Source organism: Bombus vosnesenskii, unplaced genomic scaffold (assembly GCF_011952255.1).
Source record: "Bombus vosnesenskii isolate JDL3184/JDL3185 unplaced genomic scaffold, Bvos_JDL3184-5_v1.1 scf7180000013398, whole genome shotgun sequence".
Lineage (NCBI taxonomy): Eukaryota > Metazoa > Arthropoda > Insecta > Hymenoptera > Apidae > Bombus > Bombus vosnesenskii.
Window position 1 is genome coordinate 951,391 of NW_022883023.1, and position 20,601 is coordinate 971,991.

The 20,601-nt window shown below is 43.6% G+C and overlaps 1 protein-coding gene and 1 long non-coding RNA gene across 3 annotated transcripts in view; one reads left to right on the forward strand and one right to left on the reverse strand.

Annotated features, from left to right (window-relative positions):
• The window catches only part of LOC117237717 (PDZ domain-containing RING finger protein 4), a 58,746-nt gene that overhangs the window by 13,050 nt on the left and 25,095 nt on the right, over positions 1 to 20,601 (forward strand). The window lies entirely within an intron of this gene.
• Positions 14,353 to 15,394, reverse strand: LOC117237726. Its single transcript, XR_004494054.1, has 2 exons — positions 15,278 to 15,394; positions 14,353 to 15,131 (listed from the first exon to the last, which is right to left on the reverse strand). It is a non-coding gene; the product is annotated as an uncharacterized LOC117237726 (long non-coding RNA).

The following is a 20,601-nucleotide window of genomic DNA, read 5'->3' on the forward strand; positions in this document are numbered from 1 at the left end:
AGGTACGTTGAGCATCGTCCGATCGCAATTATCAGGAAAATAGTTGTCCCGTTTGGTAACGATCGAGTTTAATTTTCCGATGTCCTCTGTTCTGTGCTTCTTAGCGCTTCCGTCTTCCAAGCTCGCTTTCTCTTTATTCTCCGCTGTACTTTGTCCGCTGTTCTCTCATTTATCGACTCGAATCGTCAACGACCCTGTTTGTTGTAACTCAACGCTGCTACGAATCACTTTTACAAATGGAAATTTACGATCAAAATCTAGTTACGTACGTTCTGATTAACCCGGCTACATGGAAACCTGACAGATATTCGTACCATTTTGTTACGTCCGGTGACTCTTTACGTTCGACGCGGCCACCAGAATTAAGCGAATCGCAATAATCCTAAGGAACTGTCATAAAACGAGGCTTTTCGATTTACCGTTAAGGCCGTCAATTAACATAAAACATCTTCGAGTTAAGTGGTTCCTTATGGTAATTGCTCCATAAGGTAAAAATCGTCACCGAACTTCACTGTTTTATCATCTTTAGAACAGGCAACATCTCTTTACCGCGTTTCCACCCTTCAATCATTCACCTACTTATATCTTACGCACCAGCGTAACTATCTTTTCTACAAAGTTGTTGGAAATATACAATATCCTTGAACTGTTAATCAAGTATTTGTAGCTGTATACGACACGAACTAGTGGCAGCGCAGTGGTTAGCGCCTTAGGTTACGAACGTTTGGGTTCAAATCCCGGCAACCGTAGTCCGATTTTTCTTCCGCGACATCTAAATGAGAAGAAATGCAGCAGTACTATCCCTCAGCGCCATCTACATCAGCAAGTAGCACTATCATCACAACTACACACTAATAAACTACTAACACTACACCTCATATTCTACTCATGAAACCACCTCTATTATCCCAATCGAAATAGGGGATCGATCAGTCATGGCGTCGATTGTAAAATCGTAACGGGAATTTACGACTCACTTTGACACGTTTCCTCGCGATTGCGTCTCTCCGCGAACGGTCGAAAAAAACACATTTATTTGCTAGAATATTCTGGATCGTGAGAGTTACTCGTCCTTTGCACTCGTCCTTTAAAATTTGTCATTTACGTCGCGATAGCCATAAATCACGCGTATCTTTCTTACTAAACGACGTTAAACGCAAAGTAGCGAGCGAACGAAGATTCGGCTGTGCCATCGAATGAGACACGGTCGACGAGGGTTCGGTGGCCAAAGCGATGGTCGAGAGTATTCCTAGTACTATGAATCTGTTAAAGCGACAATTGCGACGGTATATGCGAAGCGATGGGTGTTCGGTTTTAGAATAGGCTGGCGACAACCGGGATAGAGAGGAACCGCCTGGAGAAGAGAACGTTTGACTCTGCGAATGCGTATTATAGGTATACAAATACAGTCTCGGGAGACCAGTTCAAAATGTAGCGTATATCCCACTGGCCACGCTATTCTATGCGTACAAAGCGCCTCAGTGCCGCTTCGTTCAGTCCCATTCCGTTACATTCTCTGTCTCTTGACTAGCTTGCATTTGCATACGCGCGTGAGTCGCTGCCTCTCGTCGCTGTTTCTATTTCCATGCGAAATCGTTGATACATTTGTCATTTTATCGCTAAAGTATATCTGTATAAGTCCACAGTCTTCATATGCTTTATCTCGATCCAGTGTCCAGTTCTCTTTTCTTTTTTGTCTCGAGACGTCACACTACGCTTTGTCCTGTTTCTCGACTTCGTACACGAAACATTTTTCATATCGTTCGATCTTCGCACGTTCTACCACGGGAAAGGAGAATATATCACGTAGTCCACAAGTTTCTTTCGTTTTATAAGGAAATAATAGACGCACAACATTTTCCGTCTTATATTATTGTACCGAATTACGTATGATCCATTTTGTTCTATCAAAATAAAGACCACAACGTTCGATAGGTTAGGTTTCATGTTTGTACAAAGATGCGATGTAGTAGAAGACGTGTCCGTAAAAGAAAGACACTTTTCGCACACCCTAATACGTTCTTAAAAACGTTTTCTTAAAAAGTATTTTCCTCGGCTAAACCTAACAGAGGATCGAAAGAATTATACGTGGCGTCCGTAGAAACGTAATTCTTTAAAGGCAGCAAGTTGATTACGTGAAGCGTAACAGGATACGAGACGATCGTTGGCGATTCGAGCCGAGTCGCGTTCGCAGATCGCAAGCTGGACGAAAGAAAAAGGGCGACGATGTCTAAACAGAGGCGACGGTCTCTCTTGCGTGTTGTTGTCACAAAGGAAAACGCTTGAAAGAATATCGAGGTCGTTCTATTCCCTGTAGAAGGAGCAACCTCTTTTTGTGTAAAGTTGGACAATCGCGACGCTCTGTAGAATGTAACGCGACAACGTGCAAAGATTTCTTTTCCTCGAACGGAAGAAAGGCATCTCGGTTAAAAGTAAGAATCTCGGTCGAGTTACTTGGATTGAAAAAATTTATACTCGTAGCGCACTTATGGCAAGGCATTTACTCGAAACGTGTACTCGCTGGAACAATTATATATCGCGATTTATGCTGATTCTTGCGACAGAGACAAACACGTGTTTCGATATAGACATCGATAACGGATGACGAGCTTTGCCAAGAGACGAAGAGAGGGCAAGTATGGTAGTACAGAGAGAAAGTGGAGCATATTGCAACGATGGTTGCATCCATTGTCCGTCGTAGTCAGGAGAATCAGACCCTTTCCCTCGTTCTCTCGTCCTCCGTTTCTTGTCGCTTCCTCTCATTGCGATTTCGACTCGCTTTGCACTCGTATCTCAACGTTCCTCGCGCGTTTCCTCGCGCTCCCTCCTTTTCCGCCTCGATCCACGCGTCTCTCGCGTTCTTTTCTCCTTCGTTTTTCCTATTTATCTTTAGTTTGCTCTAGACGTTCTTGTCGCTGCCGGCAACTACACCGTCGTTCAAAATTCCCGCGCCTGCCTATTTCTCACACGATGTACCTTCATCGTAAAATTGCGGAACAAATACGAGAAGAGAGAAGCTTCAACAAATTTGAACACGCAACAGAAGGAGAAACGTTTCGATTCATTTGATTGTTAAAATCGTCAAAACGCTTTCATCTATTCCCTGACCAATTCGAAATGATACCACGACGAGCGCGTGGCGATAAGTCGATGGAAATAACACAGGCAGTTTCTCGAACAACGGTGTAAAAATGGTACGAAACGAAGCGGACGATAAACTCGTAATTCGCTGGCAGCAATAAATCCAGAATCTGACGATTTTCTACGGGCTTCGTATACTTGTGAAACATGGTGTACATCGACGCCAACACCGAAGAACCGCGTCCTCTAACTTTTAAACACGGATGGCTCGATCTCTCGTTCTCATTTCCGTAGTTGCTTTTCTCTCGCTGACCCATTCGGGCTTTTTTTTTCTTCCGCCTTCGAGCGAGAACTTTGCAGCAAAGACACTAGCAGTTTTCAATTACTGTTGCAACTGCGCGCCGCTGGATATGTACGCAACTGTGTCGCTGAGAATGACCGACAGATCTACGGCGATGATGAGACGAGAACGAATGGATGGATTCGAAACGCGTATTTGGGTTACTGCGAACAACCATCTCCGAAAGCTTCTACGCTGATTCGAGTCCGCGATATTACTTCGCGATAGTCGAATCGGAAGCTGGACCGGTGCTCCATTTCCGACCTTTCATTCCACCGAGGAAAAATCGGTTACGTATTTCCTCCCAATGGTATTGGATTCGATGGTTGTGGAATCTTCTTGCTACCTTCGTTTTCATCGAATTCCGATGCTTTTCTTTCGTTCACTTTTCCGAGCGGACGCGCTCCTTACGCTGTTCTCTTCGCTTCGCTGATTCTCTTCGCGGACCTTTGCATAATTTTTCCGACACGTTCCTGTCGCAAATCGTAAATGTGCTCGATATTTGTAAATTTCGCTGTTCGTGCGAATCTAGCGATTTTGCGTCGATAAAGGTTCTACAACTGCTCTATACATTCTTAACTTTGCAATTTGCTCCGAAATTTTCCAATTCCATCTCGATACTCGTATCTCGCTAACGAAATTTCAGAAGTTTCGCACGATACATTCGTAAGAATTGTCCACGGTGAGCGTTGAAATATTTTCGCGAATAAATGAACGTACCTTGGCATAAACGCAACGTAATAAACATAGGTCTCGGGTAAATACAGCGCCAGTTAAATACCGTTGAAAGTACGAACGTAAATACACGTGGTTTGATCGATCGTGTTTAAGCTACGTCCCTTACGTATTGTCAGAGCTTTGCTTTCGCTTGGAATCGCGTCTGGTCACGAACGAGCAGAGCTTCGATATCCGGAAATGCAATTAAGAAAGTTTCGTGGCATATTAAAGCCTAATTTTTCCCTTCTACAGGGAAGAGAGGCGCGGTTGGGTATTCTCTGGTTTTATACAGCCGTTGCCGCATTCAACCCTTGTCCACTGGCAATGCACATTGTTCGGGCGATACGAATCCGCGTCTATTGACGTTGCCGTTTGTCGAATGCTCTGCCAGTCTCTTTCCCTCCCTTTCTCTCTCTCTCTCTCTCTGTACGTATCTTTTTTTCGTTTCTCTTTTATAACGTAACGTTCCTTCCTACCACTTACTCTGTCTCCCTCTTTCTTTCTCTGCTTCTATGCGGCGGGTGAACGCGTAGCCCCGCGCACTGTCGGCACCCTTCCTCACCCTATCCTATTTCTCTGTCTCCTTTTAGCGTCGTAACACGGCAGCAAGCGCGACTTTATTAGAATTTTATTGGATCGCTGTGGCCGCTTTCATTAAGCTGGATGTAGCTAATTGAGTCGAGGCTTTACTTCCGCTACTCTTTCTCTCAGTGTCCCACGAACCACTCCATCTCGTCGACGTAGGTCGATACAAAACTCGTTGTAGCTTACAGCTCGACGAAGCACCGGAACTCGAACGGTTTCTACGAACCGCCGTCGCATCGCGTCGCGTCGCGTCGTCTCGATTCCGCCCCCGTCTATCTATTTCCTTTTTATCCTTCCACCCCGACTCTACCCCAACCCTGTGCCACGCAACACAATCACCCTCCTCTCCGCTCCTTTCTGCCGCTCGCCGTGAAATTCTTTTTTTTTTTTCGTTTTCTTCGTTCCCTTCGTTTCTTTCTTTCCTTTCGCTTCGCTCTCTGTCCCCAGTCTGGACAAGAACGCGGGGGCGCGGGCGTTTAACCTTCGGGAAAGATGAATGCGTCGGATGACTGGCACGAAGCTCGCAAAAGGGCACACCCTTTATGTCGACGATAATCCTCGCGACCGCTCCCGCTCCTTGTTTCGCGCCCCATCTCGTCCCGCGTTGTCTCCACGCATTCACCACCGTTTCCATCCTCTCGCCGTCGCGCCTTTCTTACCGAGACCAGTTCCTCTTCCTTCCGCCGAGCAAACTACCACTACCCTACTTCGTTCTGTACCCTCTTCGTCCCAGTGTCTTTCTAATATCCGCGCGGTTTTCCATCGACGCGTAAACCACAAGACGTTCCTGCCTCGCGTTATTCCATTTCCCGCGATTTTCCATCAGACACGCACGCTTCCGCTCGCAAGTATCAGGACACGGAACTTACGTATGCGCGCTCCATACCGCGACAAGCGTACGACGGAGTTAAATTTCCGATTCGATCGTCAAACTTTCGTTTGTAAATTTTTCGTAAAACCAGGGAAGGACGACCATATGTGTTGGTCGAAACGCACCGTTAACCCTTTCGCTTCGAGCGCCGCTTATCACGTTGATAAGCGTTCTTTGCTAGGTACTTCCATCGATATTGTAGTAATGCGAGTAAATAATTTTTTTAATAAACCATTTTCGTATCACTTTTATAACGATTCAATAGTTTTATTATTTCCTCTGGAATATCTTTTCAAATACCTATGTGGTGGCACTCGACAACAAATACCGCCACTCGACACTAACTTCTACCGGACGACGGTAGCGCAATGGTTAGCGCCTTAGGTTACGAACGTTCCGGGACCCGGGTTCGAATCCCGGCGCCCCGTAGTCCGATTTTTCTTCCACGCATCTAAATTAGAAAAGAAAAACAGCAGTACCCCAGCAGTATATAACCAGCAGCGCAACAATTATTTCGAACAAAACAACTACACCTCACCTACGACGATCCATCGCAAGTAGTCAAATAAGCGCCACCCGAATACGGGTGACGCGGCCCTGCCGGAAACTTTGCTGTCACCCGAATACGGGTGTCATGGCAGTCAACGTGTTTTAAAGGCGGCACCCGCGAGATGAGCCGCATATTGGCGACGAATCCTAAGACCGGCACTTCATATCCAAATCATCCAAATGATGTATATGTAGAGGACTTGTAGAGGATCCGTAGTTAAACTAACGAGAACTTGCTGTTGCAACCCGACAAATATATCTAAATTTAAATAAATTAATAAATATAAATATTGAGACACTCGTACAAACGTATTCGCTAAGAGACAGTGTATAATCGCTGATCGATAAAAACTCGTAGATACTCGTCGATAGCTCGTATAACTGATTCGCTTGCGATCGCGTCCGTTTATTTATACTGATCGGAGGAGAGCCGGAAAATTCAAGTTCGTCTTTGTTCGACGGTTGCACGTAGCGGCGACATTGTTTTGTCCGGAGTTTATTTATTTTTACATTACGTGATCCTAACGATCTTGATACTCCGAGGTAAAACAACAACGTGATTTGAATTATCCTCTATCTCATGTGCCGCTACATATACAGGGTGGTTGGTAACTGATGGTACAAGCGGAAAGGGGGTGATTCTACGCGAAAAAAGAAGTCGAAAATATAGATTAAAAATTTAAAAAAATTTTTTTTTTTTAATTTTTCCATCGAGACAACGATCTACAGTGAGATCCGTTATAACGAGACGCGATAAAGTGCACGCGTACCGAGCGAAAATTCAAAGTCGATTTTCTCGGAAACAAAGCCTCAAACGAAAAATTGTTATTGTATATTTTCGACTTCTTTTTTCGCGTAGAATCACCCCCTTTCCGCTTGTACCACCAGTTACCAACCACCCTGTATACAAGTGCTATCTATAGTCAACGATATATTTTTTCGTTCTCGACAGAACATTTTCTGTTGATTTTATTGACCTATTGGATCAATCACTTCTTAAAGTTACTCATCGTTGAAACATCAAAACGTTTCGCGTAATATATTTCAAACATCCAAACGATCGTATACTGTTTCATGCTAAAAAAATCTATTGAATACATTGACAGTGAAACGATATTTCACAAGAATTATTGTTATTAAAGACTTAGAAAAACGTATATACAGCAACCACGCACACTGTGCGTATTTCTGGCGCGCGTTTCCGTTCAGTGACTGTACTTCGGTGGACTGGACTGCCGAAGCGAAAGGGTTAAGGGTCCAAGGACAAAGAAAGTTCTCCGCTCTTGGTGAAGATTCCGTTAGGGGGAGTAAGTATCTTTGATCGTATTACGCATCTTGCTACATCCGATGTTAGTAGGATAGTGCGTGTACCGAGGGTTGAAACGTGACGTTCCCCGGTTTGTGTACCATCGATGGTACACGATCGGGAGTAGAATCGGCCACGCGTGCCTCTATCGGCAGAAAGTACACATGTAAGTACGAAGCAGCAGGTCTCCTCCGCGATAAGATCTTCGTACAACGAATCTAACGACTTCCTTGAAAATCGCATGGCAAATATTAGCTCAGCTATTGTTGCGCTCGAGCATTCTATCGGATAACGGTCGAGTCGATCGCAAACCGATTGCAAGAGGTTTTTCTGACTTTATGAAATTGCGAATCGCGTTCGGTGTACCTAGCGTTCTTTCTATTTGCAAATGTAACTGCTTAGAAAGGATCGACATCGACCTCTTTTGTCTCGCGATCTTTTCTACAGGATATAGTTAAGTAGTTGATCGTATTTTCTCTTCTACCTTCTTTCCTGTATGTTATAAAAACTTGGGATTTAGCGTGACCGATCTATGTTAGATACTAAATCGATCAACGTACGATAAAACTAATTTATCAAGGCTAAGCTTCGTGTAAGCGAATAAAAATTAATCGTACGAGCGAATAAGAATTAATGTACATACGAGTGCCACAGTTTCATCATCTTTGACGTATAGCAACTATTTAATTTATCGAATTTAGTGTTAGCTAACACTAGCTAGTGTATCACAGACCACGCCCGTATTCTCATAATCGGGCAACTAGGCTGATTAGAGCGTCGTTGAAGATCTTTTTTATTATCACTGTAGCGGCACACGAGTCAACGGAAGATTTGAATCAGCAGAGGGACTCATATTATTGTGCCTTGGAATACCAACGTTGTTTTGGTTTGCTAGGTTCAAAGGTAAACGAACTCCAGACAAAATATTATCGTCGTTATTTGTAATCGCCAACCGGAGTTACATTTGGACTTTTTATAATAACACCTGTCGATACAAATAGACGAACGTGCTCTCTAGAACAAAGATTAGAACGAGTCAGTATAGCGAGTCATACGATCGAATAGCGACGATTATGACCGGCATACGCTATCTCTGTATGTTACGTTCGTGGCGACCACCAGCTGTACACATAGAATTAAGCGGATCATAATAATCCTAAGGAACCGTCATAAAACCGTTAAGGCCGTCACGTGACATGAAACATCTTCGAGTCAAGGGGTTCCTTACGATTATTGCTCCATCAGGTAAAAATTGGGGAAACGTAGGTTTTCCCATGTTTCCCGGGATTCCACCCGCAAGCGACCAGTGGTGGGGCGATCATCACCGAGTAGGAGTTTTCCTTTGCAACAGCATCGTCACGGGACTCCACTGGTTCATCGTCTTTAGAACAGTCAACATCACTTTACCGGGTTTTCACCCTTAGATCGATCATTCACCTACTTAACTTATACCTTACGCAACAGCGTAACTATCTTTTCTACAAAGTTGTTGCAAATATATAATATCTTTGAACTGTTAATCAAGTGTTATACTAATTAAATCACCTCTATTATCCTAATCGAAATAGGGGATCGTTCGTGCTCCGCGACTGATCGAAAAAACACTGTACTTGTACCTACAGTGATTTTAATATACACCGACTATTACAATGTTATCACTCGTCTCTTTGATAAACAAACCAACACGTTTAAAATCCACCTCATTACGCATTATACCACGTTACGTTCGGTTATTTCGAAAACAAAAATTCAGAACGTTCGGAAACATATGGAAATAAGGAGCGCGTGTTAGCAAGGACGTAAAGCATAAAGAATCCAATTTTGGGAAGAGAAATTATTAACATGTACGGGTTTATAAATCTAATCGATGGATGGAGCATGCTATCGGAATTTGCTCCGTCAATTTGACTAGAAACGCGAAAGGTACGGGAACGTTTCAACGATCCTAACTCGATGAACTTTGGTATTGTACGTCGGAAAAGAAATGCGAATTCCAAGGAGAATAAAATTGGTGCACGGATACGAGAACGTGATTTCGACCGGTGGTAGTTTGCATTGAAGGAAGAAAGGGACGAGGCTTGGGGGAGCGAAGACGAAGTTGAAAGAAACCGACGAAGAAAATCGTGGTCGTGAACGCGGATGAAACCGATCGTAAATTATTCCGCGCGTTTAGGGGGTTAAGCGACTCGCGTCCCTTTCAGCCACTAGCAGTCTCGTTGCTTTTGGTCGAGAAACCCACCCATTGACCATCCTTTTCCAACCTAGCTCGCGAAGAAATGCGAATGCAAGAGGTAAATGGAGGGTAGAAATCTATGGCGCCATCAGTACGATCCTTCCTTTCCATTTTTACCTATTCCATTTCTCAAATTTTCCGTTTGTCCAGTTATTTCCAGACTGTCGTAAACAACCGCAGTAGCTCGCCAAAGTATTCGAAATCTTGAATCTTCGTTCTGGTACTGCAAGCGTTTTCCGCTTGGCTATAGACGCGCATCCAACGAAAACGATTGCGGTGGACGGTATGCGTGTTGTTGGTTAAATCCATAATGAGGCGAGTTGATTTAATTAACTATATTTGCAGATATTTTAAAGTGTAGAATACAAAGTTAATGGCATTATTTGGCAATATTAATGGCAATATTTTAAAGTGTAGAATACAAGGTTAATGGTTCGCTTGATAATACTCGTTATAAGATTGATTCGTTATACCAATTCGCTCGACTGACTGACTCACTGACTCGATACTGATATTCATTCGCACTACTACTGACTGTGTCTGGAGAACATGTTCGTCTATTTATACTGGTCGAGGGGGGTACCGGAAGGTTTGAACTTGTCGCCGGTTGTAGGTTGCACGTAGCAGCGAAATTGCTTTGTCCAGAGTTTGTTTATTACATTATGTGCGTCGTACAGTGCAAAACAATTATGCGAGGCATCTTCGTATCGCAACGTCCTAAGACTCACACGCCGCTACACAATGTTACTGAATTTTTTTCACGCCAGTCGAACAGATTGTATATAACAACGCTTCGATGTGGCCAACTAGAAGGCTGATTCCCGTGTTGCTAATTTGCTTACGGGGCGTATCCATCCACGTAACGTCGATCAACGTACTCAAAAGTTTGCAACGCGCATGCAGACGTCGTCACTGTCGACTACGTTACTGGAAACCAAGTTTTCTCCCTTTTTCTATCTTTCTCCTTCTGCCCCTTCCAACCTTTTTCTTTTATTCGCGAATCACTGGCACTTAATCGTCGCGCTTGTATCCTTTTCCTCGAGCAATTAGATCCACTGGACCTGTTTGAAAAAAAGCGCGTAGTCCAGCGAAAGCTACGAGGTACGATAAACGCGTTTTCATGAAAGCGTAACCGGTAGTCGAGGTTGCTTTCATTTATAACTACTGCTTCAAGACTTTGACTCGACCGAGAAGTAGTACCTCATTATCCTACATACTGACTCGTTTATGCTCCATGTTTTCAAGCTCGTACTTCAGCTTTTACTCCGAATCTGTCTAACGTTTCTTTCACTCTCTCTCTCTCTTTCTCTATCTCTGCTCCTTTAACATTGTCCTTGCTTTTTCCCCTTATTTTCTAATTTGTCTTTACTTTACTTCTCGCGGTAACTCGCGCAAATTCAATTGAAAACGTTTACCGTTCAAATAAAAATCTTCCGTTTGGCGATGTTCGATAGTCAACTCTGGCGATGTTTGGTCGTGTTTCAGACAATTTTCTATGTTTAGTTTACTCTTCGAGGTTTGAAAGGACACAGAAAGGGAAGAAAAGGGGAAAAAGCTAATACGGGTAGGACAAAGGTAGTTACAGAAGAACTGGAATGATAAGTGGATTCGTTGGAAACGATGGACCCGGGCCAAGGTATAACGAAGTTATGGAACGAGTCAAAGTAATCGCGTTGCGTGTATCGGAACAATGGGATTATAACAGAGAAATATGGCGATTTAGTGACCCGAAACGAACCCTCGGCCAGAGCTCTACGTACGAAGAAATATCTAGTCCAGTATCCCGGCTCGTTCAGTTATATTCCGGATTTTCAATCCGTGAATCGTAACCTCTAGGAAGTCTTCAACTATATTCCACGCTTTAAATAATCCTGCTTATTAACACTAGAATTACCATACCAGTCAAATTGACTGGTCTTACAATTTTATTTTAAAATTCCTACTTTATGTTATATTTTTCTTCCGTAATGATGACTTTCGCAACGATAACTAAAGGAATAATATAATGAATTTTATTTTGTTTTTTATATATTCAAACTGAAAATAATTTTGTATCAAGGCTACTTGTACCAATAGCAGTCAAAATGACTGGTTCTACAATTTTATAAATGTACCCAACCCTCGTTTAGGGGTGATGGTCCCAGGTGGAGTAATAGTGCCAAAAATATACTACATAGCATGGAATTGCTTCTGTAAAAAAGTAATAAATCAATAAATATAAAAATATTCTATCACTGGTTTTGGTAGAAATAGCTTCGTGTTAGCTATCGGTAGTTCTAGTGTTAAAGATTTCTACTTAATCCATTTAATGTAATACAGCTACGTAGTATCGCTTTCTCGATAATCTAAATTAACCGTCACGTTTCCTGCGAAATCAGTAGATGTTGCGATACTGTTAGGGGAGTGTACGGGTTCAATCGTGAAAGGGTTGATACAGAGTACGACGTATTAGGTTGTTCGAAAAGTTTCTTTCGTTTTATAAGGAAATAATAGACGCACAATTTTTTTTTGTTTTATATTAGTTCATTGAATTATGCACGATCATAATAATAGAAATATAACGAAATGCATCATACCTAATTCAATAAAATAATATAAAACAGAAATTGTTGTTCATCTGTTATCACCTTATGAAACGAAAGGAACTTTTCGGATAACCTAATACAATCCAAAACGTGGTCGCTCAAATCGATGTTAAATTCTGAAGGATCACATAAACCGATTTGTGGTGGACGGTGAGACGTGTTGTTGGTTAAATTAATAATTAGACGAGTTAATTTAATTAAATATATTTACAGATATTTTAAAATGTAGAATACAAAGTGTTAAAAATGACGTGAGTTCGCGCTCGCCATCTATGTGCAGACGCGCTAGTTACAATAAATAGTAACTAGAATATAGTTCTAGATACAATCGATAGGTTTAAGATGTTCTTTTGTTTTTATCCCTAGTCCATGTAAGAAAGTGCAATAAAGGTTTCTCGGCTCAAAGAATAAAATAATAGCTAATATGATCCTACGTCTGAATACAGAAATAACAACACAAATTTAATCGCAACCTTTGCTCGCTCGATGATATTCGTTATAAGATTGCGCGATACTGCGGTACTGATACTAATTGTTATGCTGATTCGCTAGACTGATTCGTTGTACTTATTCGCTCGACTGACTGACTTCTGGAGAACGTGGTCGTCTATTTATACTAGTGGAGGGGAGATACCGGAAAGTTTGAACTTGTCGCCGGTTGTATTCTGCTTTGTGCAGAGTTTGTTTATTACATTATATGCGTCGTACAGTGTTAATCCTCTGTGGCAAAACAATCATGTAAGGCATCTTTGTATCGAAACGTACTAAGACACATACGCAGCTACAGATTACTAAAATTCTGCGGCGCACCAAAAGTATATTATACTTGGTCCGAGACAGGACATTCGCACTGAACAGTCTTTGTTCGACGATCCATGAGAAAGGAGGTCACCTCCGCCGACTAATTGCTCAGGATCTGAACTATTTGTTTGGCAACTAAGTGATTGCGGATTTTGTCGATACCACCTAATGACAAAATCCGCAATCACTTAGTTACCAAGCCAATATAAGATCGTTCGTCGATATCGGCGAGCAAAATCGCTGCCTTTCAAAGTATCGCATTTCGTTTCGGAGGGAGGGGGGGGGGGGATTGAACGTTGGGCGCTGCGAGTCGTTGACGCTTTCCAACGCGCGATCGTGAGTCGCAAACGAGTCGGAAAATGAGAGAAAGGGCGAATCGGGATCGAATCGAAGTTTGTGCTCGCGGGGCGAACGAGACGAAACGAATCGCAGGAAAGCGGGACGGTACGGTACGGTACGGAATGGGACGAGTTACTTTTGTCGAGGTTTGCAGGTACGATGGAAGCTTAGCACTCGGTACTTGGTCGTAAAAGCTTTCGCAGACAGTGTCGGGGAGGAGGTCAACCGATCCCGATGCACGTACGCCTAAGTGCTCTGCCGTTGTATGCGTTCGCCATAGCGCGTTTTGTCTCGCCGCGGCGCGACGAGCATTTTCACGACGCGCGTTGTGCCGCGCCTTGTCACCGCGTTACGTTATACGATTACCGGCAATGAATCTGCAATTTGCAAATTTTACCGAGTTGCAAGAAGAGAAGGAAAACAGGAGCCAAGTTTGAAAGCAACGGAATGCTGGTTTTTAGCCGCGAAAGATTCTTTGGAACAAGTTTCGTTCGAGCGGCGAACAACTAACTTTCGGAATTTACGTCGGACGAACGACGCGACTGTCTCCCTCGACGATATTTCTTATTGTCGAAGTACCGCGGGCTACATCGCTCTCATTACTCTGCTTGTAGCAGTTTGCATGAATTTTTGTTGTACGACGCCGTCGAAAGTTGGTGTACGATACGGTTTTGTGGGAGAGCTCGCCTCTGATCGAAACATGATCGCAGGATACGATAGGTTTTACAGCTAGTTAATTATACAGAGAAGCGCGATACGGGCAGAATTAAAATGTTCATTAGCATCGAATTGAATTACGTAAAGCGGAAGATACGGTGATTCACGCGGGTGATTTGAATATTTATAGGAACTTGCTGCGAATTTATTACGAAATTCCGAGAATCCGGATTATAAGATCGTTCGCAGCGTGTGTGGGATCGCATAATGAAAAGATATAGTTGATAATTAGATCGCGGATGCTTACGCATTTATTAAGGATGTACGTAATTTACCAGAGTAGTTGTAAAAAAAAATATTCAAAGTAGAATAATTCTTGTAATATTTACGAAATAAAACAAATCTCGATTTAGTTTCCATCTTTTCAGTTACGTTCGTAAAACAACGAATTTGCAAGAACATCCACGATGTAATAATAATCGCGCGAATATTTAAATCGATCGAGGTAATGATTTTTCAACGTGTCCGATCATCTCTAAAAGTCCGTAAGCGCGACGAAAAGTAAGAAAGAAGCAGAAGTTCGCCTAGTTTCTTGCCGAGCCCACCCAACGATCGATCGAATAAATTTCCCAAGTTTTTCGAAGCAACCGCATCATGCGGCTAGGGTCAATGTCGTCATTGATACCGCGTTCACATCTCATCCAATTGTACGTTGTCGCGATCCAATCTCAATTCCAATCTCGATTCGGGAGCTAGTCTCGGGAACTCGCTTTACAGTCCCTATTCCTGATATTTCCTTCCCTCGACCAACCGCTCTTTTCTCCCTTTTTCCCCCTTTTCCCTTCTTCCTTTTTTCCCTCTCGAAGATACACGCGAATCCGGGCGCGGTCCGGGCGTGGGCGCTTTTCTTTTTTCTCTTCCTGCCTCGGTATCTTCGTCTTTCTTTTTCCGCTTCTGTCATCTGGGATATCCGCGAGTAATCGACGGTTCTCGCATCGTCCATGTCGTATCCCGTGTCGCAATTCCTCTCCCTCCATTTTTCGTTTTCGAATTTCGTGATCCTGAAACTTCCCGAAGCTCGTTCCAGTTTATCGAAAATGGAAACAGCCCGATTGAACGTTACTCTAAAATAAACTCTGTTTGTTTCCTTTTTTTTTTTTTCTTAGAGGAAGAGTAACTTATTCGTCGGATTAACACGTCGACTATCACTTACGCGTACATCTTGCTGAGGGAGCCGCGATACATCGAAGTACACTTCGCCATAATGTTTAATCTTCGTGTTGAGAATTGTGGATCTTCGAGGCCGAAATAATGTTATAGGAACACTAAATTTATACCGAGGATTAATATTAAAATAATGAAATATTCATTTCATGGACGATTCCTTATATATTCATCGATACACACTTGCACGCGTCTCAGCATTTTCTTCTATACCCGACTGTAAACCGACGACTCTTAACCGACTGAAGAGTTTACATTCATTTGTTTTCGAGACGCTTCGGACACACATACTTCCACACACTGATATTCACATACAAGTATCTCTACTACGCATTTAACCTAGTGCAGCACAGAAAATTATACACATCTCAACACTTTGCAAAATATCACACGATATTTACGTACATCCTTCCGACCATATTTATCCAAATTGCTCGCATCGTTGAAAATTGATCAGTCCAGGAACTCGATCTTCTTTCGATCGTTCTAAATGAATCGTAAAACGTCCTTTGGTCCGATCATCGCGGGCGATCGACGCGTTAACCGATCCGTGTACAAATAAGACCACTAGGCATCGGGTGACGGTAAACGAGCCACGATGACACTCCTCTTACACCTATACTCTGCCGAATGACGTATTCCGATCGACGAACAGCACACACTCGCTTGTTCGGCCACTGCAGCCTTCGATATCGCGCGATGCTTTTTACTTTTCTCGAATCGATGCGACGTCGCGTTGATACCGACGCCACGGTGTATACACCGCGGCGCGCCGCGGCGTTCGCGCACAAAAGAGAAGGAGAAAAAGCGTCTGAGTGCTGTTGATGGCCGATAAGCTGGAAAAAATACCTCGTTAATTCGCACCCTCGATGAAGATGCAGGGGAAACGATAAATCGACGCAGGCGAAAGATGCTTAGGGAGACGGATAATGTTTCTCAGAGCGTGTTCGTTAATTGCGCCAATGTCGCGGACCGCTGCGTTAATTGCTCGAGAATTATTCGGCGACGTTTGCCCTTCGCCAAGAAGAAGACGCAAGGGAGGTCGCGATCGATAGTTGGGTCGATCTTTGGATCGGCGCTTTGCCTCGGGTAGCGAGCTTTTATTCCTGAAATCCGATCGGAACTATGGAAAGGGAAGGTGGAACGCGAGGAAATTAGTTTATCCCCCGATGGCTACCGATCGAATTGTCAGATATATCCGAGGGTTTCGCTTCGTGGAACGGTCCTTTAATCGAATTCTCGATACAAAGACGGGACGTCGATACGTCGTCGCCTCGTGAGTGCGAAGCGATCGATCCGCGAGCCTCTTGCGAAAAGTATACGATGGCGAGGTTGTAAAATCAATCGACTCTCGGACTACGTATACGAGTTTTAATCGGCGGAATAAAAAATTGCATCGGTCGGAAACGTAACGTCGATTCGCGGATGGATCCTTTCTGGATGTATTTTTTACTTAGCTCTGGCACTCTCCTCGCACGGTACTCTTCTTACGCGGTTTTTTAACGCGTTTTATCGTTTCAACGCGAACGACATATTTCAAGCGTCTTACGCGAGTTCAAAGAGACTCGAGTTTGTTTGTACAAATTTCACGCAGATTTTTCTCTCTTTACGAACTGTTTCTTGGGAAGAAAGACGATCGAACGAAGGACATTTCGCGCGATGAAAGCCGATTTTTGGGAAAGAAATACTTTTTCGATCTTCCTTTACGTACTGCGTTTTTGCTTTCTTTCTTTCTTTTTTTTTTTTTTGTTTGTTTTCCGCATGTCTGTCGAACTAAATGTCATTATCGAATGCGCTTCTATGTTTTAAATTACTTTTCCCCATCGTTCGCTTCAGTTTAGCGCAAGTTTTATACTTTGCTGCGAATCGATTTTCTCGCAGTTCTCTTTTTGCCTGGCTTTTTTTTTTTTTAACGCTACTCATCGACCGTGTAAAAAGAGTGCCGCGTGTATTTTTAATCTGCGGATTAATCCCACGGAGTATGCACATGCATTTACGAAACACGCTGTATATCGTGTATACGTGTACGCAGTTAACGTGATCGTTGCTAATAGCCGCCAAGTTGACGCGGCTTTGTGATAAATAAACAGATAAATAAATAACAAAGCAACGATGAGAGCTTTGCCCGCGAGTGTTTTCGTTGCGATACAGCGACGCGACAGCAACAGCGGTCTACTAGGCGAGTTCTCTCTCTTTCTCTCTCTCTCTCTCTCTCTTTCGCTCTCTCATTTGCATCTGCATTTGCATCTACATCTGCATCTGCATTTGCATTTGAACGGGAAGGTTTGGATCGTGGAAGCGGTTTCGAAAGTGCGAGGAGATAACGGCGGAAGCGTGGAATCGGTCGTGGCACGCCGCGCTCGCTGAAAGAGTCAGTCTGTAGCTTGGTGGAATGGTGGTTTCGCGCGTACACCTTCAAACGTTCGCGGGTTTCACGATGGTTTAGATCCCTAGAGCGCGATAATATTGTGTGTCGAAGCCAGTATTTGCCGAGGGGACCGTCCGAGCTCGGTCAACCGTGCTCAGAGTTCTCCTCGTGGTCGGTATCACTAGCAAGAACCTTTAGAAACACGGAAACTTGTTTCATTGCTGCCACTCTCTCTCTCTCTCTCTCTCTCTTTAGGTTGCTCCTCTTTTTCTCGACGCGAGATCATCCTCGCACTCTTCTTTCAGCGAAGCAGAAATTCCACGCTCCGAGTTCCTATCCAATTCGTTCTACGTCTTGTGTTTCTGATTTTCTTGGGATTCGCAGTTATGATCGATCTTACTTTTCTCTGATTCGTTCGCTTTTACTCTGCTTCCTTTAACGAATCGATCTTACGAAAGAAGCTTGAAATTTTCCAAGAAGAAGAAAACAATTCTTAAAACGAGATCGTGGCATTTACGACTACACACGGACCACGGTTCGAGATCGGAGAAGATAATTGAGATATAAACGCATCGTGTTTCTCGCGTAACGTCGATAATGCGATGCCGACGCTGGCAACTTCACGCCGGTGAATAACTGTTTCAAAGTCGTGCAAATCCATCGATGAATACGAAAAGTGATTCGCGATTGATACGCGATACGTCGAATATATCGAAAGAGATGTTTCGCGACCGATTGAACGCGATCGTAAAACGCCAAATGGAATCAAAGTAGAAACTCGATCGACGTTTCATTGGATATCCGGTCGAATAAATAGGCAGCGGCAAAAGCGACGAGGTAAACGTCATTCGGTGATTAAACTGCCTATTGCGAATAGCACCGTATATCGAATTAGATACCACGTTGCATTACGTATCGCTGCGCGTTCATCTATTTCGCGGCGTTTACTGTCTCTTTCTAGCGAGGTTGTAAAACGAAACGTCAAGTAAAGTTATCGATCGATCGATGTAGTCGTAGCCACAATAGAGGGAGCTACGGGAGATCGAAGCGTTGGATTCCGGTTGACGAAACCAGTTGCAGCGCTGTACGTACAATCGTTAGAAGTAGTTTTATTCGAGAAACGAGCACGTTTGATGTGTCGAGAGTCGCGGAGGTTACGACATCTTGTATTTTCACGATTTACGTAGGACGTAAGTTTGGCAAAATAACGGTCAATTTTTCGACTTTGCTCTTTGCGTTACTTGTTCATTTCCCTGTCTACTGATCCAGTAGACTGAAAATATTCACTGCAGGATTTCCAACGAATATTCAGCGCCATAATGGAACGATGTATGTTACATCAGGCGTGTTTGAAACAAAGAAGCAACGTCTTGTATTTTCTATGGTTTTTGCGATTGATAGATACACACGTATGACGTAAGTTTGGCAAAATAACGGTCAATTTTTCGACTTTGTTCTTCGCGTTTCTACCAAGCGTTACTCGTCCGTTTCCATGTCCACTGATCCAGTGGACTGAAAATTTTCACTGCAGAATTTCCAGCCGATATTCAGCCCCATGATGGAACGATGTATGTTATATCAGGCGCGTTATCCCGATATCGACCAAGGGCCGGTAGCCTACCGCATCACCGCAACGTAATGAACCGCCAGGTATTCGCAATCGGTAGGACCGGTAATTACAGAGCTATTAGACAGGACCTTTGCGGACATCGTCGCGCGCTTCTATCAGCGCTCCATACGAGAATCGAATTCGAATTAATTTACAGAATCCGCTGCAAATCTAGTGAAACGTTCGGCTTTGAAAATTTTTCCTTCGTACTAGCCTACACAGGATTAATATAGGCTGATGTAGGAAATTTGCGCGTTAACGGCTTATTAGTGCGTTACATGAAAATGATTCACGGGAGGAAAAGCTCGAATAGCGGTCAGACTGTGTGCGAAGAAAATTGAAAACGGCTGTGTACGGACGCATCGTGCGGATACGTTGAATCGAGGCAGGTCAAGCCAGGTCAGCATAGGCATTCTGCGTGAAATTCGCCGAAAATATGAACGACAGAGAGAGAAAGAAAGAAAGAAAGAAAGAGAGAGAGAGAGGGGGGGGGGAGAGGAAGAGAGATAGGTTGTCTGGGGAAGATAAAATAGAGACGTAGGAAGAGACGGTGGCAAAGTCTGAGGATCGATGGGTCGGCCAGATCGCTCCATTATACAAGGATTTGCTCTCGGCGACGTTGATGGGATTTAGGGAGGAGAAGGACCTCGTTCGTCCGGCTGGTAATGCTTTAACTACGACCATGATTACGGAGACCAGATCGTGACGCGAGCTTTGGATTCACGGGATCTTTCGAAAATCGGTAGATAAGCCGATATATATATATATGTATATATTATATATTTTTCTTGTTCTTTTTTTTTCTTTGACACGGTAACGAATTTTCAGTTACCTACGATATTCGTTCGTAACACGTCACAGATCTGCAACTATCGAGTGTGTTCTTTTCGATCGTCGGTACGATCGTATCGCTTTTTTACCTTCTAACCGATTGGTCGCGACTTCGTTATTGCCGACTTGTAAATATCGCGAAACGACACTAGGAAATCCACAGATCGGAAGGAACGACACTGTCGACACCGATCGACGAGACCGAACTACACGGCGGAGACCCTAGCTTGGCAGTGAAATTCTCACATGGCCGATCATTTCGGCTAGCAACGCTCGAATTCCTGCTCGACGTCGTCGTTTACGTGTCGACGATTACCTTCCGCGTTCGCTCGATCGAAATCCTCTCTCAAGCGTGAAAACCGAGGGATTAACGGTTACTGTCGTGGAACGAGTTAAACGGGTGTCGTTTGCCTTTGGACTCTACTCGAACATTCTGGAATTTGTACCGTGCGATTCTTTGCTCCGGACGAGCCGCGTATACCGTGCCGACGAGTATTTTCTAAGC